At 43.1% G+C, this 26,433-nt stretch overlaps 1 protein-coding gene across 2 annotated transcripts in view; it reads left to right on the top strand.

Annotated features, from left to right (window-relative positions):
- The first annotated feature begins 3,831 nt into the window (after nucleotides 1-3,831).
- Nucleotides 3,832-26,433, top strand: part of CCDC201 (coiled-coil domain containing 201) — a 64,806-nt gene continuing 42,204 nt past the window's right edge. The window contains exons 1-2 of one of the 2 annotated variants that reach the window (XM_088445654.1): nucleotides 3,832-3,869; nucleotides 4,703-4,771. The gene's annotated coding sequence lies outside the window, so the exon portion shown is untranslated. Of the gene's footprint in view, nucleotides 3,870-4,702; nucleotides 4,772-4,891; nucleotides 4,941-26,433 lie in introns of those variants that run through there. The other variant, XM_088445655.1, reaches the window with a different exon arrangement.

Below are 26,433 nucleotides of genomic sequence, written 5' to 3'. Positions count from 1 at the left end.
TTGCACTAAATACGGGGGATCCCTACATCATTAGTCCCCCATATTTTGGCAACCAGGATTGGTTCTGAAAAGCCTGGTGCTGGTTGTGCTTAATACAGGGGACCCCTACGTCATTTGTTCACTGTATTTAGCACAACCTGTACTGGGACCCCAAAGCCCGGTTCTGGTTGTTTGCTGTAGGAAAGGGCTATGCCTTTTTTTTCACATATTAAATTTTTAACAGATGCGTAGATGGATCTCACTGCTACATTCGTCCATCTTTGACGTATTGATTTGATTTTCTCAGGTGCATACACACTACCAGTGAGCCCTCTGCCCCCTTTGCACTGCACTGCTGTCACTGCTCTGCACCACCTCAGCTACCGCTACCCCACATGCCTACAGCCGACTTGCACTCTGCACCTCCCAAACCAACCTCCTGTGTGTTGTCCCCTCCTTCACCTGTGTTAGTGTACCATTTTGTTGCCCTTCTCCCCTGCAGGTGGCTTGGTTTGCTCCTCCAAACCCTGATGGTTAATAAATTATAAAAAATCTATGAAATTCCATAGACAACAAACCTTACGGTTTCACATGTCCCATTAAGGCTTCTTACACACACAGGCCCTGATTCAGAGCCGGTCACTCTGACAGAGCGCTCGCTCTGAATCAGGGCCGGTCTTTTTTTTTTATAGAACGGCCTGCTGGCCGCTCGCATAGCTGTGGGTGACCACCCACAGCTATAGCGAGCGGCCAGGAAGATGGTCATGATGGTCAAGACCATCGCGACCATCGGGCTTGCGACGAGACCCTTGTAGTAGGGTCTCATTGCCTCAAGCCCCAGAGAGCTTTTGGCTCAAACAGAGCCGAAAGTTCTCCCACTGACATCACTTGTGATGTCAGTGGGGCCGCCCCAGATGGTAGGTGTTCTCATCGAAATGCCTCCATCTGGGCAGCCACCCCCCCGGCCCACCCACATAAGGGGGCATACTGTCACTCAACATCGACAGCATGCCCCCTTTGGTGCGAGACACGGAGCGACAGCTCCGTTGTGCGCATGCACTCTGAGCCACCATCAACCCAGTTGTGAGCACTCAGCGCTTGTGACCGGGTCTGAATCAGGCCCACAGACACATATATATATATATATATAGATCACCATAAATATATAATATAAATAAATATTGTGATGTTGTGGGGTAATTAGCTTGGTAGATTAGGGTCAGTGGTGCTGTGATTAGGTGCATAATTAGAGTCCACACATTGCCTTCCAGTAAAAATAAATGACAATGGTGCTTTACTTCCAGCATGGAAACCAGTAAACAGAAATAGAAAATAACAAACAACCTAGCCCTCTCTTAGGGCACTAGCTCACTTCTTGAACCCTCTCTACAGAAGCAGCTAGTCTGCATGAAAGTGTCTCACAGTCTATGAGATTGGTAGTCCTTCCTGCCACATGCAGGACTTGACACTGGCCTCCTGGCCTGGTATAGCTTCCTTAGCTTGTCGGCTGCCACCTCTCACAAGGACAGTGTCAGAGGTATAGGGATCTCCCTGCCTCCTTGCAGGTATGATCCTGACCACCTGGTCTGCTTCACTCACACTGCAGCCCCACCTGGGCTGTCTGACTGTGTCCACCAGCAGCCTCACCTGGGCTCTGGTCATATGGCAGCCATTAGGCATCTTCCCACAATGCTTTTGTACTCTGTGTGGGCGGATCTATCCTGCCCCACACAGAATCTGCTGCTCACCAGCACCACCTCTGGTGATACTGCCACAATATATGAGTGCCAGGCTGGTGAAACACTGTGCTGAGAGCTTAAGCTTACCTCTCAGCCCCACAGTGGCATGCAGTGCCCTAGTCTCACACAGGGAGGCCATCATGTCACTCAGCCCACCCACGTACAGTAGCTTCCTCTATCTCCCAGTCCAGGAGCTTGTGGAAGAGAGATAGACTTCATCATCTCGCGAGACCACAGTAGCTCCTCCGGTGGCTGTGTGGTGGAGTAGGAGGAGGAGGAAGGAACATTCTACAGTCCAGTCATCAGTACTCGTCCTATGACTGGAACAGAAAAACCCCTATCCCCCCCCACATGGCAGCCCGACAGCAGTGCAGCAGCGGCCCTAGTGCTGCATAATTGTACTGGCCCTGGGGGCAGATGGCACCCTGCCTCCTGGCCTAGTCCACTCCAGGTGCAGGATGTGCGGTGGACCTCTGGGTTCAGGGAGGCCCACACAGCACACCCTGCAGCCATTTTCCCCATATTTTGTGCATGCGCAGCATAGAAAACATCGGGACAATGGCTGCGACACAATTTTTCTGGTGACCTGCGGATGCAATGTAGACTCTGGGCACAGACTAGTGCCCAGAGTCTTCTGCTGCGGTGCTGCACTCAGTGCGCTGCCGTCTGTCTGAGAGAAAGGAGGGGGCCTCGGATGGAGACTGCACATGGGCCCCCTCCTCTCTTGAAACGCCCTGAGGAGCTCCACAAAGCTGGTGAGTGTTAACTATAAAAATTATTACAATAAACAAAGATGATGTTTATAAGTTATAAATATCTTCTTTGTTTTATTCTAATCATTTTTATATCAAATCTCTGCCTACCCTGACTGTATGTCCCTGGCAGAGACATATGGAAAATTTTGTCTCTGCCACAGTTGAGAACAATGCATGAGATCTCTGAGTCTATTAGTATTAAAAGATACAGGGGATTATATACACACCACAGTATGCAGTATAACTGATTATAGTTATATATCAGTTACAGTATATATTAAGAGATCTATTTTTGGATCACCCATATGGGGGACGAAATTACCCAAACTAATGACTATTCAACTTAATTATATCCAATATTGAATTCACAATAAGGCTACTGACTCTGAATTCTTATACAGTCTTTCTATTATTTAATTGTGAATATCTGAAAATATACACATACGACTATACATTCATAAAAGAGCAACCCACAAGCCTGTTCTAAAGTTGCAACAATTAAAATTAAATGTTGCCATTAATATGTAACAGTTACAACAGGCATATGCAACTTCAATCAGATACAATTCTATGTGTGAGTAATAGGATATATACTGTATTTAGTCCCTTTATAATATATAGAAATCCATACAGAGTTATAATCAGATTACTGCATACTAGAATAATGACCCCAATAGTGATAATTTTTGTCCTTTCTGTTGATATCTGCCTAACAAAGTAAGATTTAAGCAAGTAATTCTTAGAACATTCTTGTATGGAAGATGATTCTGCCTACTGTCAGGATTCTGGTGCCGGTATTCTGAGCACCAGCATCCCAACCAATGGGTTGCTAACTATATCCTGGATATAGACATGTTTTCGAGAGATAGGGCAAAACCTACTAAGCGGCGGTTTGACGGCGTGTTCTATTCTATTCTAAACCCCAGCGGTTTGGTGGCGGTTTTGCAGTGGTTTCTAAATGATAGTCCAGTTCTATTCTATTCTAAAATGTGTTTTGATGGCAGTTTGCAGCGGTTTTGGCCTTAGTAAATCTGCAGATAGCAAAACCGCTGCCAAACCACTGTCAAAACACATTTTAGAATAGAATAGAACAGGGCTGTCATTTAGAAACCGCTGCAAAACCACCATCAAACCCCCTGGCATTTAGAACAGAATAGAACCCGCCACCAAACCGCCGGGGTTTAGAATAGAACAGAAACCGCCGTCAAACCGCCGCTTAGTAAATTTTGCCCATCAACTCAAAAATACTCTGCTCCTAAACTTCCTTCTTAATTTATGATTGCAGCCACCTGTGTTGAAACACATTTCTCATAAATTATCTAGTTCAACACAGGTTATGGCAATCATACATTAGGTGGGAGGGTCCAGGAGTAGAGAATTTTGTACCAGTTGAAAGGTAAAAAAAAATTAAGATTCCTATATGAAATGTGATACTTTTTTAGACAACAGCTCTGATCCTCTGGGGCCAAGTTCAGTTGCTTCCATACTTATCCAAGCTTTGTCTACACATTGTGCAATCATACTTTTTTTTTTTCTTTCTTTTTTCCTGACTGTTTAACTGAAAATGGGTCTGTTGCCCAGGAGAGTCATGAAAAAAACAATCCATCTGTGCACCTTAATATCATGGGAACCAGTGCAAAGATTTTTGTTTTCACACGTAACGATTTTTTTAACGATTTAACTATAATGACGTTTGTAGTTCAAAAAATCATTCATTAAGGTGCATACACATGTAAAGATTCTCTGTCCAACCATCCAACTACTTGGCTGGTTGGGATGAAAATCTGGTAACTTATGGGAGTAAATGATGATCAGCAATTTGCTCCTAGATGCCAGAAAAAAGATGAAAATGGTAGTTCAGACAAGTTTGTTAAATGTTTGATCCAAAAAATTCATTCAAACAACAGTTTTTGTCCATTTTCCAGCGTTTGGGAGGAAATTGCTGATTGTCATTTGCTTTCATACTTTACCAGATTTTTATTCCAACCAATCTACTAGTTGGATGGTTGGACAGAAAATATTTACGTGCAGCTTAACACTTTAAAAAATCTGACAGAAAATCGTTCATAAAATCATTCAGAAAATCGTTGGTAACAAAATCGTTGAGTGTGTATGCAGCTTAACAGATCATACATAAACCAACTGATGTAAAAAACGAAAACAAAACACATACTAATGTCATGCACAACAGGCAACCAATCAGCTGAGAAGTGTCTCTTTAAATTGCAGGAAGTTTATCTGCTCTAACTTTCAGAGGTTTGCAGAATCCTATCCTGTACAGCTGCTACTTAGGCACAGGTAAGGGAGGTGTAACACATGTCTGGTGCAGTTAATTATACAGCAGAACATGTCCTTTTTGTGTAGTTAATTTCATTTTCCCAGTTACATAAAGATGACCTTTCAAAATGATTTCTGGGGTCCCTTTGCTCCTGAGAAGAAACATCTAATCACATCATGCATTATACAGGTTTGGAAGATCTACTTGCACATTGTTCAATAAAAAAAATATATTTTTTTTCTAAACAAAGCGAGAACATTGCAATGCTGGGGCTTTTGAAAAATTTGTGACACTGTCCAGCCTTGCTACAAAAACATTTTAATAACAATGAAGAAAAAAGATCCAAATTTGGTAGATAAATTGATCAAAGAAAGAAGCATTAGGATTCTTTTTAATTAATCATAATTTTGAGAATCTTCTCTTGCTAGGGGAACATTCCACACTGGTAGCACAATTCTAATTTCTGAAGCACTCGTTCAATAACTGTGGTTTGCATAGATTTCATCCTGCATTTACATACACTGTTTTCTTGCAAACATCAAATATAAGTGTTGCAGCAATCACCGAGTATGTTGGCAATCGTAGGAATTTGGCATTTACACTCCCTGCTGTGTAAGGTGTGCCCCTAATGTTAGAATTTTTTTTTTTCTTCAAGCTGTAGTGGCTGCTGTATGCAGGATAATCTGGCATATGCTTGTACATTTAGCATTAATTAGATTGCATATAAAATGCTCAATATATTATAGATTTAGTAAATATCTAGAAAATGTAACTGTCAGGATCTAGAAACCAAGAACTAATGTAGTCTACAGATCCAGTAAAACTCGAAGGTCAGGCATTTAACACCAATGACTGACCGTGTGAGTTATGGTGTCTAGAATTGCCATTTAATTTCTAAGGACAATGTCAGGATTAAATTTTTGTCCCTGGGAATATTCACCTGGAAAATGACACTTTTTTTTTTAAGTATTGACGAACTGCACATTAAATTGTTAGATGCTAATCTTCCAAACCGTACTTATTCTCTAGTCTTTATAAGTCCAAACTTATAGAAATTGAGTATTTAAAGTGCAAAAAAGTACTGTAACAGAATGGGTATCATTACCACACTGTTATCTCTCAACTATCTATTTTACCTGTGGTTTTGCAATATATCTTGGGGCTCCGTTGCCATTACTGACCACTCTTATTGGTGTTACTTTGGCACCGGACACTTATACCCCTTTTACACCAGAGCAAAAACCTGTGTTTTTTTTTTTTTTTTTTTTCTCTGTCTACCCGAGTCGCAGCTCAGTGTAAAAGGGTCCCTGAAAAATAACCCGGGTCAAGTGATCTAGCAATCCAACCCAGGTAGTTACCAGGGTCGGACCCAGGATGGAACTGGGTAATGGTGCAGTGTAAATGGCGCAACCCGGGTTATCTGACCTTAGTCATGCCTAAAATGAGCTGATTGGTGGCTGTGGAGCAGTCACCTCCCACTTTTTATGACCTCACAAGTTTAGCAGGGCAGACCCAGGTTCAGTGTGAACGGGGCTGACCTGAGAATAATTCAACGATGATGTTGTGTAAAGTGTCTGACCTTACTTGGAACCATGTCTGAAAACCCAGGTCGGACCCGGGATTTTGGTGGAAAAGAGGTATAGCTGACTGCCTGTGCCAAATAGCACCAATTGTAAGGTTGTTGTGTATAACTGTTGCTGCTAACGTGCAGCTGGCTCCTTCTGACTTCTTACTTTGAATTATGGGCCCTATTTATAAACGAACATAAATACCAGCGGCAATTTTAGTTTAGTATCACTGTGATACAAATGAAAATGCCACTAGTATTTATTAATACTTACCCCTCCAGTGAGGGCTAATGCTGCCAGCAACAGGGCTCCAGTGTTATGCGCACACGCGACAGTCCAGGCACTGCCGGGTCCCCGTATCATGGACATGCGCAGATGGACCATGGCACATGTGCATAACACTGGAGCCCCATTGCTGGCATCGTTAAGCTGCCAGCAGCCCAGCGGAGGACCTCGCCGAGGACTTCGCTTGACCTCACCGGAGGGGTAAGTATTAATAAATACTAGTGGCATTTTCATTTGTATCACAGTGATACTAAATTAAAATTGCAGCTGGTATTTACGTTTGCTTATAAATAGTGCCCATGGTAGGATTCAACAACCATAAATACAAGATATTCAGCTTTGGGAATAGAGTGAAAATTAACACTTAACTGTGAACCTGGACAAACCATTTTGCAATGCAAGGGGCGTAAATACATACACTTTTTTTTTTTTTTTTTGCATGTAGGGTAATTCTGGCTGCTTTTGCATGTAGCCCACAAATACTGCACAGCTTTATTATTACTCTACAATTTAGATGTCAGTTTGGACACCTCCCTACCAAATCTAAATCTCTCTGCACATTTTAAATCTGCCCCACCTGCAGTGCAGCATGGTTTCACCAAGATAATCCGTTACGTGCTACATCTCACTCTATTCCCAAAACTGAATCAGGCCCTATGTTTAGCTAAATGCCACGGCTTCATTCTGATGCTGGCCACTACACTGTAACACCAGGGATTAGTGGTTCTTATGTATTTTTTTTTTTTTTTAGTTTTAATAACTATTATGGTATGAAACAAGAACAATAATAAACTTAGCCATACAAGCAGGCATTATACAGGTACAATATGTGATCTGTGGTAGCTAAATGAATGTTTTGAAAACAAACTGTCTATACCAGTGTTGGCTAACCTTGACACTCCAGCTGTTGTGGAACTATATATCCCAGCATGCCCTGCCACAGTTTTAGCATGCCCTAATAGCAAAACTGTAGCAGTGCATGCTGGGTTATGTAGTTCCATAACAGCTGGAGTGTCAAGGTTAGCCAACACTGGTCTATACTATTCCTACACCTATTTGTATTAATATCCCTTCCTCTATTAAACTCATTTTTATCAATTATAAACAAAATACATATTAGGGGATATATTTACTAAAGTGAGTTTTTAGAATGGATATGTTGCCCATAGCAACCATTCAGATTATATTTAACTAGCACCTTCTAGGTTAATAGCTAGAATCTGATTGGTTGCTATGGGCAACATCTCCACTTCTATAAACTCAGTTTAGTAAATATACCCCCTAGAGTTAATTTTGTTACAATTAACGCATCTAAACCAATCAGGATGTAGTCAGCACCTGGCATGTGGGATGCTGACTGTCCAAATACCGGCACCGGAATCCTGACAGCATCTGGATCCTGGCTTAAGTATCCTGACCGCCAACATCCCGAAGGTAAGTATTGGGGGTTAGGTACTAAGGGGGGAGGGGGAGGTAAGGTTTCAGCACCAGGGAGGTGGAAGGGTTAGGTTACTTACCTGGTAGTATATGGGTTTCTGACTCTCGGGATGCTACTATCGGTATTCTGACTGCCGGCATCCCGACCACCGGGATTCCAAACCCAACCCAAAAAATCAACTACAGCCATGCAACATAACATTCCAAATTTGCATATTAGTATCTTTGTGTCATCTCCTAATCTATATATGGGGTATATAGATGACCACCTGTTGTTACTACTACTACTACTACTACTACTACTATTGGCTTTTTTATGTGCGTCTTATATCTTTGCAGTGATCCACCCAAGCCTTTGTCTACTTTCTAGTCGAAAGAAAGATCCAACAGGGATCAGTGGGAATCTGCACGTGTGCAGGACCCATTCTGCGAGTGTGCAGAAATTGGTCCTGTGTGGTCACACGCAGACCCTTCAATGCCTCTGCCCAATTTACAGGCAGAGGCAATTAAGTGGCGGCCGGCGTTCCAGTGTCCTGGGTTCGTAAGCCGGCCAGTCTGAGTAAGCTGAGACTTACTCAGCTGGCTGGCGGCCCCGTGCCATCCACCATCGCGACCACCAATGGTCACGATGGTGATCCCAGCCTGCAACGTCGGTCGCAGTGCTGGGATCGCAAATGCAGCAGGGGGTGTCATTGCATTATTGCAAGGATGTAATCAGGCCCTTAGTGTGGATCTGGCTTTTTCAGTAGGCTCACAATGAATCAATTTTTTATTTTTTTTTGCAGTATCTGACTTTTCTGTATTTGTGTTTGAATTTTGTGTGGATCCGGCTTTTCTGAATATGAATTTAGAGTGGATCTGTTTGTTTGTTTCGTTTTTTTTTTCTTTTTTCAATAGAATTAGGCTATTCACTTAGAAGGGCAAGTTACCATTGCAACAGAGTGGAAACGCTGCCAACAGCCCTGCAACTCGTGGGCTTTTGGATAGGACCCTATAGGCCTGCGAAAAAATTTTTTCGAGTCTGGCAGCACCGTAAGAACGACTAATGCTGCATACACACGGTACGATCTGCACAACAAACGATATCGCTGAATGATTTCCCTTGAACTTTCTGTAGTGCAGGACAAACTATATTTGGTGTACACACTGAAAGATATCTATAATAATAAATATCTTTCAGTCAAGTCATCCTGCTACACCTCTGAACATGCAAGTCTGATGAAAACGTCCAAGTTGGCCTGCATGTATGGACGACCATACATATCGTTATCATCCACACGGGACCGTGCATCGTTGGTCGTTCACTGCATAAAAATTAACAATGTGAACGATTTATCATTGAATGTTATTGTTCATAGATATCGTACCGTGTGTACGCACCACAAAGCACACCTACTGGTGAAAACGACAAAGTTGTGTCTACTTGAAATGACTCCTAAGTGTGGATCAGGCTTTTTCAATAAACTTAATATTAATCCAGCTTTGCTAGTATACTGTCACAAGCTGCTCATGTGAACACCGGGGGACCATTTGCTGAACTCCTCCTATCACTGTCCATCATCCCTGCTCTGTTCTGGATTGGCTTCTGCTCCGATATCATGATAGCGTTTCATGTTTCTGGTTTTGGCATTGTCTCCTGTTATCCAGTCCTCCTGTCAGCTTTTTTTACCTGCCGTTTGAGTCATCTAGGTGGCATGGTCTGCATATCTACTACCTGCCATTTGTGTCATCTAGGCGGCACGGTCCACATATCCACGCTCTGCTGTTTGTGTCATCCAGGTGGCACAGACAGCACTCTGTGTCCAGAGTGCATAGTCCAGCGGCTTGTGTCAACCCAACGGCACAGGCTGCAATCCAGCATCCAGGGTATGCAATCCAGCATACCACCGCTTGTGTCAACCCGGCGGCAGAGGCCGCAATCCAGGGTCCTCAGTATGCAATCCTGCATTCCACCACTTGTGCCAACCTGGCAGCACAGGACTCTCACCAGGCCACCGCTGCCAAGGCTGCTGCATGACCCAAAGGCCTCATCTTGTTCTATGGCCCACTGGCCACAGCTCACCATTGTCCACACCTGAGACCTGACTGTTGACTGCCCAGGGACCTACTGGCACCCTACAACTATGGTTCTTACCTCTCAAGCTTCTAAGCACCCTGTTTAGCTCTATCCACCCACTCTGGGCCATTCCCACCCTGGGAATTGATCTCCACTCAGTCTTTAGCAGCTACTGGGACCATCTTGGATCTGCCTGTTCTCCAATCTCCTCTTTCTAACAACTTGCTCTTGCCACAGTTGTGCCCAGGACTTGCTCCAGAGTACAACTGGACAGTACCATATTTCCAGCCCCTCTTTGCTACTCATTATAAACCTGGCAGTGGGCACAGCCACACGCAGCAATACCACCAATGCCATATTGCCGGACCAGCAATGTGACCCAGGTTTCTGCCTTGTGCAGTCCAGGGTCTCCAATGAGACCCAGGAGCTTACTCCTTGTTTCTTCATCTCCCTCTGTGATTGCTGCCCCACCAGCCCTGCAAACTGCATTGGTTCTATATGGGAAAGATTTGTGCACTGCACAACCTGAAAAAAAAAAAAATAATATATATTATAGTGGTGCTACCTGATGAGACTAATTTCAGGCACAGAAACAAGCAAATCTCAGGTGCACAACCCGAAATTATTAATAATATATAAATGCAATGTATATAAAGAATGAAAATAAAAAAGTGAAGTGTGTGTGTGTGTGTGGAAAATATATATAATTTACACACAGTGAAGGGTTAAAATGTGTTATAAAAGAAAAATGTGGTACTATGCGGTGCCCTGAAACAGATCAACCAATGCAATCCAGGGGGACCCATGCCCCAAAAATGAACCAGAGTTGCACTGCAGTATATAACTTGTAGGACTTGCCTAGAATTGTGCCTAATACCAGCGTGCATATACACTACCAGACTCCATGCCTTTAAACCAATAAGGAAGGGTGCTAATCCAGACTGAGGATGTCTCAGGTAACCTCTTTAGGGTAGGTCCCTAACATACTAGTATGTTAGAGACCTACTCTAAAGAGGTTACCTGGTTATGGTGGGTAGGGCCATAACCTTGGCCATGATTATGCTAAAAACATCTATTGATTGCAAAATTTTGTTGCATTTATATATTAATAATTTGGAGTTGTAAACCTGAGATTTGTGTTTCTGTGCCTGCAAGTAGTCTCATCAGGTAGCATCTCCCATTATTTTTATAATCTGTTCCAATTTCCTAGGTTTGACACTTTCTGGTCTTACCACCTTCACCATAGTTTGCTCATTAAGATCTCCACCAACTTTTCCATGTAACTATTTTCTGACCCTGTGGGGTGATGATGATGATGTGCCTCTGAGGTTTCCCATACATAACCTGCCATGCTTTTGCCTCTCGAGCTGCCCTAGCAGATCCTACCTCCATTATTGTATAACAGTCTATCCATCACTTTAAGCCTTCACTGAGGGTGCCCACCTGGTCTTCTACTACCTGCCAGGTTTAATTTCCTCTATTGTATATTAGTTTTATCCTCTGTCGTTGCCTTACCAGGTCCACAATTTCTATTATTGTATATCTCATGGTTCCTTGAGCCCCCTTATGCCACCCAAGAAGGACTTTGTGAAGGGAAGAGAACTCTTCTCTGTTGACTATTAATCAAAATCTTTGCAATCTCCCAGGGATGAATTCCTCTAGATCTTCTTAGCAAACTCCTTCAAAAGCACAGGAGGCCCACTTGTCCAAGGACCTATCGCATCTGACTCTAAAGTCATTAACTGAGATTCTTCAGTTCCCTTCCTACTAAATTTTAACTTCCAGGATCTTGAAACTCGGGAGACATCCAATGGAAAACAATGTGCTATTAGTGCCTTCATGGAACATCAATCCTTGGCGTTGCATTCCTTCCAGTCTTAGGACCTGATTCAGCTTTGGGAATAGAGAGAATTAGCACTTAATTGTGTACCTGGACAAACCATATTGTAATACAAGGAGTGTAAATTCATTTTTTTGCATGTAGTGTAAATACTGGCTGCTTTTGCATGTAGCCCACAAATACTGCACAGCTTTATTATTATTCCATTATTTAGATGTCAGTTTGGACACCTCCCTTCTAAATCTAAATCTCGCTGCACATTTTAAATCTGCCCCACCTGCAGTGCAACATGGTTTCACAAAGATGATCAGTTAGGTGCTAAATCTCACTCTATTCCCAAAGCTGCATTAGGCCCTTAGCTCAATGATTTGGATAACCAAGGCTTATGCAACAACCTGTGAATCTAGGGTATTTTCGAGGAGATTCAACAAAGAGGCATTGTGAATGTTTTAACTAAGATCAATTAAATTTTGTTCAACAATCCAGACTCTCAGATCCTGTTCAATAGAGCCCAATGTGCACTGTGCCATTGCAGTCCTCTGAATTACCACAGGATAATAAATGCCAATTCCATTATTTCTGTGTAAGAGGCCATCATTAACAAAGTCTGACACTTGGACTCCATGGAATTTGAGGGAAGCAATATTCAGATACAGAATTTCAAAATTTTACTGGTACACTCTACAACAACATACTGTAGCTGTCTTAAGCCCATTTTGACTCATTCACCAATCTCTATTGTTCTGGAAATTCCACAGTCTACTCCTCACCAATGCTCCTAGGGTCTATTTACTAAGCTTTGTTCGGAGATAAAGTAAATGTAGGTAAGGTGCCAGTCAGCTAACTGCCATCTCACAGGCTGTGTTTGAAAAATTACAGCTAGTAGCTGATTGGCTGGTACCTTACCTCCACTCACTTTATCTCCTAACAAAGCTTAGTAAATAGACTCCTTAATGACTTGGGGGCATATGTATCAAGCTTATTTTTACATAAAATTATGTAGAAACTGCAGTTTCTGCATAAATTTTATGTATTGTAGCTATGTACTAATGGCACAATGCACAGAAATCTCCGGCAAAGTGCTAAGTAGCACCGCAGGTTGCAGTCCCCATTATTATCAATGGGGGGCTATGATCTGACCCCTATGTACTAAACTCCAAAAAGTGAAGCTTTTCAGAGTTGGCACCGGTAGTCTACACCATCTTAATATATTTTGATCTCTTTCCCGCAGGTCCCAGCCAGCCCTGGAAGCTGATGTTGTGTGCATGCGCTGTGTCAGCTTCCCCCGGGAAAGTTTTTCACTTCTGTGAAAGACTTGTCCTAAATACAGGTGATATAAACCCTGTCCCTGTGAGTTCCCTGTAGTACATAGCCGGGATATTTTATTAAAAATTTAAATATCCCCGGTGATTTGGACCATTAATAATCGCAGCAGTACCCCAATTATTAATGCATAGACCACTTATTCTCCAAGACCTTTTATATAACAGTGAACTCATGACCACTTTGGTTGATTTTTGCCCTTACAAATGTTATTCCTGATGTATCTAAAACATCTATTTGAGATGCTCACAAATGTGTCTTGAGAAGCAAGCTCATTCAATTGGGCTCTAGACTTAAGAAGCAAAAGGCACCTCAAAGTCCTTGGAGCTGCAGCATAAAGAATCACTGGCCAGATATGTTCATGTTGAACTGTCCGAAGCCCATCAGGCCCTCTATAAACTCTTTAATTTGGTTCAGCAGGCTTTTAGGAGGTGCAGAAATAGGGGTAAATTTATTAAAGTGAGAGTTTTTAGAAGTGGAGATGTTACCACATAGTTTCTTTCAATGGGGCAATTAACCTGGTAGACTTCTGGTACAGCCATTACATAAACTTTACATAGCAATAGTGGCTGTCTTTCACCAGTAATACAGCCCTCCCAGCAACTGCTCGATGTAGCCCTTCATAACTGACCATTTTTTTTCACCTAAACTGCTCAGAAATTGTCATTTAAAAAATAAAAATGCAATAAAGTTGAAATATATGTGAAAATATTTCAATATTTTATTTAAATAAATATATATACAGAGGGGATGTTTTGTACTTCCCACCCTCCATCAGAAATAGCCCCCAGGGGCAAAATATCCCTAGCATTATCAACCTCCACCCCCTAGTAATAAAGGTTCCATTGATAGAGCTCTCACCCCAGTGTCAATGGGCCCCTAGTTTAGTTCCACTCCCCCTCCCTCCCCATGTGTCACTGTAAATGTAATTACTTTTAATATATTCTTTTTGTGGGGTAACCTAACTCTCTCCCCCCCCCCTCCCTCATATGACTTCCCACCTCACCTAGTGGCATAGCCACACCCACTAACCTTGTTGCAGAGCATGGGGAAGCATATATTTGCTTGGAGGGGAACTATATTCCTCTCCTCACACATTTGGTTTAGGCGCATATGCCCCAGTGTGCCATTCACACAGCATTCAGGGCTGCAATTTCAGGAGTGATGTTGGCAGTCAAAGACTGCAATGGGGGCAGGAGAAGCTGATACATTCTGCACATGTGCAGATCTGATTTCCTCAATTATACAAAAGGGATGCTGCAGGACAGCACTAACCATGAAATGCGACAAAGTCAGGTAGCGCACTCCTGGCTGCGGTCGCATCTCCTATTGTGCGTTAGTGCCAGGCAAGTGGTTAAAGACCATATTTAGTCATACCCATCCAAGATCACCTTGCCTATGCTGCAGGAGGAGGCAGTTACCCTTCTGGATTATTTATTTTATCAGTTTCTTATATAGTTCAACATATTCCATTGCGCTTTACAATTGGAAACCTTGAACAAAACTGGGTAATAACAGACAGACACATAGGTAGGAAGGCCCTGTTCGCAAACTTACAATCTATATATTGCATTTTGGTCCAGCCAGAATGCAGAGTTTCTTGGTGGGCTGTATGATTCAGTCACACAGGAATGTCAGCCAAATGTCAGGAGGATGTGAAAGAAAGACAATATGTGAGGCTGTGTGTGGACTGTGAAAGGGATGTAATTCGATATGGAAGCTATGAAGTTTGTGGGCAGTTCAGGAATCTGATAAGCTTGTCTGAAGAGGTGAGTTTTCATGGAACACTTGAAGGTTTGGAGACTAGAGGAAAGTTTTATTGTGCATGGTAGGGCATTTCAGAGTGGGTGCAGCCTGAAAAAAGTCCTGTAACCATGAATAGGAGCAAGTAATACGTGGAGATGAGAGACGAAGATCTTGTGCTGAGCAGAGAGGACAGGTTGGGAGATATTTTCAGATGAGTGAAGATATGTTGGTGTGGTTTGGTTAATAGCCTTATGTGTAAGAAAGTATTTTGTATTTAATATGGTAGAAAACTAAACAATGGTGGAACTGACCGAGCGGAGCAGCAGATGATGAACGTTTGGCAAGGAAGATCAGCCTCGCAGCTGCATTCATAATAGATTGTAATGGCGAGAGCCTGTTATTGGGAAGACCAGTAAGGAGACTATTGCAATAGTCAATGTGGGAAATAAGGAGTGCATGGATTAGTTTTTGCAGTCTTGTGTGAGGTATGGTCACACATTATATATATATATATATATATATATATATATAATTTTTTTTTTTTTTTTTTTTTTCAGATGTATGTAACATGATTTTGAGACAGGTTCAATGTTGGGAAGAAAGGACAGTTCAGGTTGGTAACTACTGTTGGCTGGTGGAAATAAACTTAATATTTCTAAAACAGAATTAAATATGAGGTGGTGAGATGACATCCAAGATGAAATGGCAGAAAGACAGACATTCAGTGACACTGACTAATACAGATGGTGACAAATCTGGGGAAGATAGGTAGATTTGAGTATCATCCACATACAGATGGTACTGAAATCCAACAGAGCTGAGTAGTTTGCCAAGAGAGGTGGTATAGATTGAGAATAGCAGAGGACCTAAGACTAAGCCTTGTGGTACTCCAGAATCATAAAAATGAACAGTGAAAAAGCAATTAGATAAATAGCACAAGAACCAAGAAAGAGCTGTGTCCTTAAGACCTAGGGATTGTACTGGTCTCTAGGGGCCTATTCATTACCTGACATTGAACCTCCTGGTTTTGGTTGCATTGTTCACAAAGTTGAGTAAAGGATAGCCAGCAATGAACAACATTGTATGTACACACTGGGTCCTTGCCAACCCTGATTATCTACTGAACATGCCCATCAACCTGACACATCAGGTTCAGCATGTTCAAAAATAGGTCGGGCTCCTGCACTGAATTACTTTCAGTGAACACAGTTCAGTGCAGGCACCACACCTCAGCAACCTGCAGGTCTGAATGCTAGATGTTCAGTCTTTCAGGTCACCTAGTGGATAGGCCCCTTAAGAAAAGCAAGAGGTCAACAATGTCAAAAGCAGCAGAGATATCTAGAAGAATTAGAAGTGAGTAATGGCCATTAGCATTAGCAGTGACCAGATCATTCACTACCTCAGTCAGTGTTGTCTCTGGAGTGTTGGGAACGAAAGCCAGGCTGAAGTGGGTCCAATAAGTTGTGTGAGTTAAAGTGTGTGAGGCGGGTGTAGAAAAGTGTCCCAAGTAGCTTGGAGGGGCATGGGAGATGAGAGGGATGGAGAGTGGGAGAGCTTAACTGATTTGTGAGGGTATAGGATCAAGAGGAGAGTTCATAGAGTAGGAGGATGAGAATAGTGTAGATCGTTAGTTCCCAACTGTGTGCCGTGGCACCCTGGGGTGCTTCGGGACTCTAGCAGAGGTGCCTTAGGTTGGTGGTCCAGCACCAAATCAAATTTATTGGTCAATGTAATGTAAATATGTGGATGAACAGAAACACAAACTTGTCCACCACCACATAACTGAGCATAAGGATGATTGGTAAGCACAATCTACTTCACTTTACTACTATACTACATTTTATTTCTGAATTTCTCAATAACAAACTTTTTGGCTTAGGGATGCCTTGAAAACAGCGCTGATACTCTAGGGTGCTGTGATTCAAAAAATACTTCATCTTCGTTTGTGTGGGTCAAATGAAAAGAATGTGCCAGAGGGTTCAGGTAGGGAATTGAGTAGGTCCCTAGCTGAGGAAAAGCATAACATTTCATTTTAGATCTTATCAATCTTGTCCTTGAAATGGAAAGCATGATCTTGTGCACAGTGGGTTGGGTGAGGGAGGGGTAAGAAGCAATTTAAATGTATTAAGAAGTTGCTTGTGGTTTGAGCAGAGATTAGAGATTGGAAAGAAGTTTGTTTGGCAGTCTCCAGCGCATTACAGTAAGAGTTGTAAATGGTCTTATATGTAAGGAAATCGCTTGGAGTTCGAGACTTATGCCACTGATGTTCTACTTTACGCGAGAGTTTTTGTAGATGCCTTGTTAATTTAGAATGCCACAGTTGACCTCTAAGTCTACGTGGAGTGTGATGTGTAGTAGAGATGAGTGGGTTCGGATCTCAGAGATCCTAACCCGCTGTTACAAGTCGCGGTCACGACTTGTCTCCTTCAAGCAGATTACCCAGTCAGGACAGGGTTACTCCAGTTTCTTTTGTTGCTAGGTGATCGGCATGCTACAGGAAGTGATGCATCATCCTCAGTGAAGCCTGATTGGTCAGTCCTCCTATTTGCACACAACTTGTACACAAACTTGTACTCCAAGTTATGTATTGTCTTTGGATGCGAATTTGTACTAACCTGTATATAAACTTGTACTCAAACCTATACATTTTCCGTCAGGACTATGGATGCTAATTTGTACACAAACTTGCACTCAAACCTATGTAATGTCCGTCATGCCTTTTTTGCTGCTGTGGGCCTACTGTATGATAACCCCAATAAGCCTGCCTTGGCTGAGTCCAAATTACATTCCCTTAAACAGGGTTCGAAAGCAGATGAGGACTATTCTGAATTCAGCAGATGGGCTACTGACTCTGGATGGAATGATCTGGCATTGCACAGTCAATACCATTTGGGCCTTTCTGATGCCGTTAAGGATATCCTCGTCCAACATCCTCCTGCTGACACATTGGATGACCTTATGCAGCAGGCTATTAGGATTAACTGACGTCTCCGGAAATGTAGATGAAACAAAGTCTTCCCACAAGGTCACCCCAGTCTTTTTCATGGGTTCCAGCATCTGATCCAGAGGAGCCTATGCAAATTGGGGCATCAAGACTGTCACCTGATGAGAGATGCAGTAGATGTTCCTTAGACCTGTGTATGTACTGCGCAGACAAAGGACATACTGTAAACTGTCTGCTCAGACCAGGCAAGGCCTAAGTGTCCAGGGGGCATTACATTTAGGCCTAGTTCCCATTTCCTCCAAAAATTCGGTATTCATTCTAGTGTCTGTACAACTCCTCAAATCTACTCGTGCCACTTCAGCATTTCTGGATAGTGGGGCAGCTGGTAATTTTATAGATTTTTATTTTTTGTCTTTCAAACCTCGGGTGTTCCAACTATGCAAAAGAAATGGTAGTTGCTCAGATCAGCTTAATTGCATAACTCAGGTGCTTGTAAAGGGCGGGGTTTACTCTGAACACAGAAAAAAAGGAGATTTGTTCCCCAGCACACTGCAGCAAAAACAACACTTAAATCCTACATGATAATAGCGATTCAGAGGTATTAGTTACATACATTTGCAAATATATGAATAAGCACCAGGCCAATCGTCAAGGCTCCTCTATACTGGCGTCCCTAGCATTAAGGGGTTCATATCCGAGAAGCAAGGCACCCCAAAAAAATTCCAACCAAGGACCATCCCCAGGGCATCACACGAAAAGGGAAAAAGGTGATCGTGAAGTATAAAGAAAAGATGTGTAAGTATAAATCAATAAGTGTTAATGAAATGAGAGAATTAAAATTACATAAATAATATACAAACAAATAGAATACTTTTATCACTTTTCTATGTGAATTAAGTGGTGATGCCATGAGAAAGGCCCAGTCAGAACCCCCCGGGGGCCCCACTCCCAAACGCTCACCCCAAAATAATTATTGCTACATAATAGTAGCACCCACTCTGGGTCATATAATTACAATTGATGTACTGCATGATAACAGTACATATAAAAGCTGAGAGCTAACTTCCAACTATGCCTTTAGAACAAGAGATCCTGGTCCAGTTGATGGGAGTTTGTTTTTGTGTGGTCATATCAAATTCAAAACACCTCCTCTACAATTGATGGTTGGAGTTCTACACCTGGAAGAGCTTTCATTTGACTGGGGCCAAAGGACACTGGACAAGATCATTCTGGGTCTCCTATGGCTAAGAGATCATAATCCCATAATCAACTGGTCCTCCAGAGAGATAAATGGAGTCCGGATTGCCATGCCCATTTCTTGGCCATTCCAGTCCAATCTATTCCTCCTGCGGTTGCTGAACCATCTCCCGCCATTTCTCTCCAATACCGCGATTATGCTGACATTTTTTCTAAACAATTGGCAGATGTCCTTCCTCCTCATTTAGTCCTGTGATTGTGCAATCAACCTGGTTCCCGGTGCTAAATTGCCTAAAGGTCAGTTGTACTCTCTGTCAATACCTGAAGATAAGGCCATGTGAGAATGCATTGAGGATGTGTTAGCTAAAGGGTTCATTCGCCCCTCAAAATCACCATTGGGTGCTGACTTCTCCTTTGGAAAAGGATGGGACCCTTTATCCCTGTATTGACTACAGAGGCCTCAATAACATCACCATAAAAAGTTCATACCCGCTACCTTTCATTTCCATACTGTTTGACCAGCTGTGCTAATGTTTTTTCCAAAATTGACCTTTTAAGGCGCGTACAACTTGATTCTTATCAGGAGTGGGGACGAGTAGAAGACTGCCTTCAGTACTCACTAGGGGCATTATGAGTGCTTGGTCATGCCCTTTGGACTATCCAATGCCCTGGCAGTCTTCCAGGATCTGATCAATGATGTCCTTAGAAAATCTCAAAGGAAGTTTGTCGTTTATCTGGACGACATTCTAATTTTTTCCCAATCAATTGATCAACATCATCAGCACATATGTTTGGTCCTTCAAAAATTGTGAAAAAAAATCATATATGCAGGCAAAGCTGGAAAAATTTAATTCTGATGTTGCCTAGATCATCTATCTAATTTTTTTTTTTTAGGATACATCATTTCGTCCCAAGGATTTGCAATGGATCCTGGTAAAGTTGAGGTCATACTGAAGTGGGTCCAGCCAACTTCTCTCAAGGCAATCCAATGATTGCTTGGCTTTTCCAACTGTTATTGCTGATTCATAAAGTCATTTTCCAGCATTGTGGCACCTATTGTGGAACTGACCAAGAAAGGAGCAGATAACTTAAATTGGTCAGCTTAAGCTGTTCAGTCCTTTGAAACACTCAAGCTCGCGTTTACTCAGGCACCAGTACTCCATCACCCAGACGCTGATCATCCTTTTGTTCTGGAAGTAGATGCGTCTGAAGTGGGAGCTGGAGCCATTCTTTAGCAAAAAGATCCTGCTGATGACAAACTGCACCCCTGTGCCTACTTTTTTCGCAAGTATACTTCTGCAGAATGTAACTAAGATGTAGGAAATCTGGAGTTGCTCACAAATAAATGGGCTTTTGAAGACTGGAGGCACTGGCTGGGAGGGGGCCAAACACCGGATCACAGTTCTTACTGACCATAAGAACCTTTCCTACATCCAGTCTGCAAAGAGGTTGAACTCCCGGCAAGCACTTTGGGCACTGTTTTACCCGGTTTAACTTCGTGATTTCCTTCCATCCAGGTTCAAAAAACATCAAAGCAGATGGCCTCTCCAGGAGCTTTGAACCAGTGCAATTGGTTCCCAATTTTGACAAACCTATTCTTCTGGACACATTCTTCCACTGTGCAATCACCCAAAATTTGGCTGAACTCATTCATGACTGTCAGTCAGAGGCACCTCCGGAAAGACCTGCTGATCTTCTTTTTGTTCCAGAAAGGTTCAGAAGATCTATTTTATTGGATTTTCACTCCCACTGAGCTTTTGGTCACCCGGGAATCAGAAAAACCTTTTTGGAATTGCTTTCCTGTTCAGTTTTGTGGCCGCCTTTGTCCAAAGATGTGCGGGAGTTCATCCTGATATGTGAAGTCTGTGCCCAGAACAAGATGCCTTGAACAGCTCCTTCACATCTTATTCTGCGTTCTCTCTCCATACCAAAGTTTCCTTGGTCTCTCATCACCATGGATTTTATCGTCGATCTTCCAGTTTCTGACCGATGTTCCATGCTCTGGATGGTGGTGGATCGTTTTAGTAAAATGGCGCATTTTGTACCATTATTCAAGTTAGCCCCTACTAAAGAACTTGCTGATCTGTTCCTTCAACATGTCTTTCTGCCTGCATGGTTTACCCAAGGATATTGTTTTGGGTCAGGGAACACAGTTTGTGGCACAGTTCTCGAGGGCCTTCTGTGCTTCCTTGGGCAGTGAAATCAGCCTTTCTTCTGGATACCATCTGCAGTACAATGGGAAAACTGACAAAACTGAGCGAGTGAACCAGTGCCTGGAAAAATACTTGCATTGCTATGTGTCTGAGGTTGGTGGCCACGGCACTGAAGGGGTTAACCCCTTGTGCTGCGGTGCCATTTTTAAATTATCAATGGGCATTAGGCACCATTTTTACAATGTATTAGTGGCACTAGGCACCAGGTGTTTTATCTGCCACGGCAAGGTCCCTCTACAGCGGCCATGGCAGTGATGGGTTAAGCCCCAGTGTGCTGGGGGTATGCAGCTGAGGCAATGGGGGACCATGTGGCTGAGCTCCTTCAGCCAGGACAAGTGTCTTGGACTGCAGGGCTAAGTAGTACACAGGGGGACCGAGTTAGCCAGCTCCCTGTGTGATGTGGTGGTATGCGCTGAGTCTGGGGACTGGAAGCCTAGCTCCCAGCACCCACCAGCTCCTCAGCACAGTGGTGTAGAAGGAGGCTGTGTGCCTGTTGCTGGGGACCGGGAACTAGCTCCCAGCACCCCCAGATCCACAGGGCTGGTTCTGCACACACTGGGGGAAAGGGAAGAGCCAGCTTCCCCGATCCCCAGCATGGAGGGTGGCAGGAAGCTGCTGTTGCTGGGACAAGTATACTAGCGCAGCAGGGCTGAGTAGCTGCCTGCTGGAGGACAGGGAGATCCAGCTACCTGTACCTCCGGCACAAAGCGTGCACAGAGCCGGACACTGGGGGGAGGTCTAGGCAAGCCAATTCCCCATGCAGTGATGCAGGGCCAGGGAGAGCAAAGGGCTGGAAACTGGGAGCTTAGGTCCTGGCACCCCATCCCACTGGGGGGTACTGGTCATCACTCCATGCTGGCTGCTTACTATTGCCAGGCAGCGGAGTGTGCAATGAGCTGGGTGAAAGGGAGAGCATGCTCCCTGGACACCCAGCAATGAGGGCATCAACTGGGTGCTGCATCAAGGGAGAGCCTCAGCAGTCCCAGACTGCAGGGCTAGTGGAGCCCAGCACAGAGCACTGGGCACAGAGTCAAAGCACACATTTAAAATAAATAAAGGTGTTTAAAGTGGTATATGCAGCACTGAGCCAGGACAGCAAGTCATGGGCTCCAGTGCTGTAGGGTGAAAAGCCTGATGCTGTGCACAGGCATTAAATATGTATATATTTAATGAATGTAATTAAAAATGTATGTTAAAAGTGTATAACTTAAGGAAAAATGCACTTACCTTTTGGTCTGTGGAAGCCCATGGGAATCTGGAGCTCTGTGTGCTGCTGGGTCCCCCAGCCTCTCCCCTAAGGGAATTAAATTCCCTCCTGTAAGGCCTCATGCCTGGAAGTGGCATGAGAAGGTAGAGGGGAAATCTAGCTTATGAGCCAGCTAACCATTTTAGAGAACTTCCTGGAAGTCTGTTTTGGTGGGAAAGCTTTGTGCTGTCCAGATGAGTTGGAGCTGTGGGTGTGCTGAGCTCTGTGGGTGGGCTCAGATGCTGAGGAGTGACCACTCCCCTCCATCCATAGTGGACAATGTTAAAAGTGCATGTGGCCAGTACATGCACAGGTCATGCACTTAAAGAGATTGGTTGGAAACCACAGGGCGGGCTTACCCCCTGTGGTAACTTGTATTGGAGTAGCATAAAAGATGGCTTTGTGCCTGGTAAAAATTGTACATCTTTGAAAAATCCCTTGTGGAGAAGAACTGCTGATTGATAAGGATTTCTTGTATGCTGATATTCCCCTTCACCTTTTGCCTTTTACTTTGACTACATCTGTACCCTGCGACCAACAGAATTGTGGCAAACGCTATTCCATTCTACTATTTTGGGTTGAGCCAAGCGTCTCCAAGTTCAAGCGGTCTACCAGCTACCGTGCAGACCTGGTCTATTACAAGGGATCAGGAGGAATCTGCCAACACCAATCAGGGGGTGTGGCCACAGTTAGTCAAACGCATAAGCAGCAGAAGCTGTTCCAGGTGCTGAGGTAGGAGCTTGAGTGTACCTAAGAAGCTGTTCCAAATGCCAATGGTAGAGTTTGGTGGTGGCAGCTTCATTACGCCCACAATGCCGTGGGTGGGGTCAGTGACAGGTGGTCACTGACGGTAAGCAGGAATCCCTGATACCCCAAGGTCAAGTGGGGATCGAGACACCCAACCTGTGATTGGGAGTCCGGGCTGGAAGCCATCTGGTCAGTGTCCAAGTGTCATAATGCCTGGGTGTCTCATCTGCCATTTGCTGAATTTGTGTTTAACAACTCGTCATTCTGCATCTTCAGTTTCCCCATTTTTCTGCGTCACCAGCCAACATTCCAGAGCCAATTCTTTTTATTCCAGATGTTCCATGTCTCCCTCTGTTTCTCGACTCCATCGCATCCTGGATTAAGATGCATCAAAACATTTGGAAGGCCTCTCTTCGCTCCAAGAAGGCCGTGGACAAACATCAGAGATCATGTAATTTTACGACGGGAGATCTGGTTTGGCTCTCTACAAAGAATATTAAGCTTCGCCAGCCCACTCAGAAGTTGGGCCCAAGGTTCATTGGCCTATTTTGCATAATTTCACAGGTAAATCAAGTAGCCTTCAAACTTCAGTAACCCTAGTATCTCCACATCAATAACACATTTCATTGTTCAAACCAGTCTTCAGGTTCGACAAGTTTAAGCCTAAGTTCCCATCGAGGCCTGCCTCACTTCTGGTGCACAGTCAACAGGAGTTTGTGATAGAAAAGATATTGGACTCTAGGATTTCCAGGGGTCATCTGTATTTCTTGGTCCATTGGAAGGGCTATGGTCCAGAGGAACATTCCTGGGTTCCTGATGGGGTTCTACATGCACCCAGGCTGAAGGCTCTCTTCTTCCTAGAATTCCCAAGCAAACCAGGTTCTGGGGGTTGTTCAACCCCGCTTCAGGGGGGGTACTGTTACAAGTTGCGGTCATGACTTTTCTCCTTCAAGCATATTACCCAGTCAGGATGGGGTTTCTCCAGTGTCTTCTGTTGCTAGGCAATCGGCATGCCTCAGGAAGTGATGTATCATCCTCAGTGCAGCTTGATTGGTTCTTCCTCCTATTTGTATACAACTTGTATACAAACTTGTTCTCACATTTCTTTTGTCAATCAGGAATTTGGATGCTAATTTGTACACAAACTTGTACTCAAATCTGTGTACTATTTATCAGGACATTGTATCTAGTTCAGTGCTCAAGCCACAACATTGGCTCTCAAACTCTAATCAATTGTCTAACTCTTCAGTATCAGCTCCAAGCCGCACCATCTGCTCTCAAAGCCAACTCAAATATCTTCCTCTCCTCAGCACAGTCTCCAAGCCACAACAATGGCTCTTTAAAGGCAAATCAATTATTTGACTCTTCAGTACGGGTCTCAAGCCGCCTTTTCCATTCTTATAACCATACCACATTTACTACCAACAGCATCTTGAACCAGCTTCTTACTGCATGAATAGTGTACCACTTTCTGTTCTGGATCTATTCTCATATCTACTATCCACGATTTAGACTCCATTCCAACTGTTGCTCTCACCATTGTATCCTTTTGCTCCTTCATGTGAATTGCTTCTACCTCGAGCTATAATTCCAGGAGGCCGCCTAAGTACCAGTGAACGTTCTAATGGAACAACGGGTGGATGTTATTAGCAGAAGATCTCACTAGCCTGGTTTTAGACTTTTTTTTTTTTTTCACATGGAGTAGGCATTGGATATCATAACACACACCCAATCATGAGCGAAGTGCCCGTCGCTATCCGGGTCTTGCACATGCGCTGTGGGCCACCATTGACCCAGTTGTGAGCGCTCAGCACTTGTGACCAGGTGTGAATCAGGCCCCAAGTCCAGATGTCCACAGTGGTCAATATCAATTTACTGCATCCTGACTGGGTCTGCTGTTTGTTCCAGCAGGGAGTGTCACAGCCTCGTGGAGAATAGTGATCCCTCCAGCAGGGGTAATTTGCTGTGTTTCAGCAGGATCTCTTTAAATTGGTGTTTGTGTAAGTCAGCGCCCGCAGTGTGTTCCAGCCGGACAAACTGTGTGCTGTGGGAAGCTGGGACCAGCGTATCCAATCAAGTCTTCAGGGATCCCGTCAGCACTAAGGTGTGTGATTGGTGATTACTAGCATTAGGTGCAGGGAATGTTTTCAGGTAGAACCCAGGTCCTAATGCATTTCCCTTCAGTCATGAAGGTTCATCAGGATCATGGGTAGTCTTCCACAGTAAGATTTAAATAGTGTCCTCATTTAATCAATCATTTCCTGGGAGGGTTCTTATAGTTGGCAGAAATATATACAGGTTGAGTCTCCCATATCCAAATATTCCGAAATACGGATTTTTTTTTGGCATGACTCAGATAATGAAACCTTTTGATGGTTCAATGTACACAAACTTTGTCTAAGGCACAAATTATTAAAAATATTGTATAAAATTACCATCAGGCTGTGTGTATAAGGAGTATATGAAACCTAAATTAATTTCATTTCTGTACACAAACTTTGTTTGAGCCACAAAATTATTGAAAATATTGTATAAAATTACCTGCAGGCTGTGTGTATAAGATGTATATAACACATACATGCATTCTGTGTGTATATTTGGGTCCTATTTCAAAGATATTTACCCCCTGGTCCCAAGCATTTTGGATATGGGAGACTCAACCTGTAATAATTAACAATTAACCCCCACTTCGCTTGTTTAAGTCACATATATAAAACCATGTTAGCGATTAGTCTAAACTCATTTAAAAACATTTTTTTAATATATAAACCAGACCTCCTATAAAAAATCCATATATAAACATTCACAGAACCATAGCAATGATAATGATAATACAAAAAGAAAGATAAATGCATGTGTAATAGTCTCCATTGATAAAAAGAATAAGTACAGATGAAAATAAACCAAATTTGTCCATTAAAGAGCACCCATTCTTAACATATAAAAAATATATAGAAGTATAAATAAACTATATATAATGTATGTAAACAAATTAATAATAAATATAAAAATGAGTAGATATTGCTTTTTATTATTTATTCATTCAAATAATATTAGAGTGAATAAATTAATACAGTATA

The sequence above is a fragment of the Taudactylus pleione genome, unplaced genomic scaffold (genome assembly GCF_031769625.1).
Source record: "Taudactylus pleione unplaced genomic scaffold, aTauple2 ptg000386l, whole genome shotgun sequence".
Taxonomy (NCBI): domain Eukaryota; kingdom Metazoa; phylum Chordata; class Amphibia; order Anura; family Myobatrachidae; genus Taudactylus; species Taudactylus pleione.
This window is presented reverse-complemented; position numbering and strand designations above follow the sequence as displayed.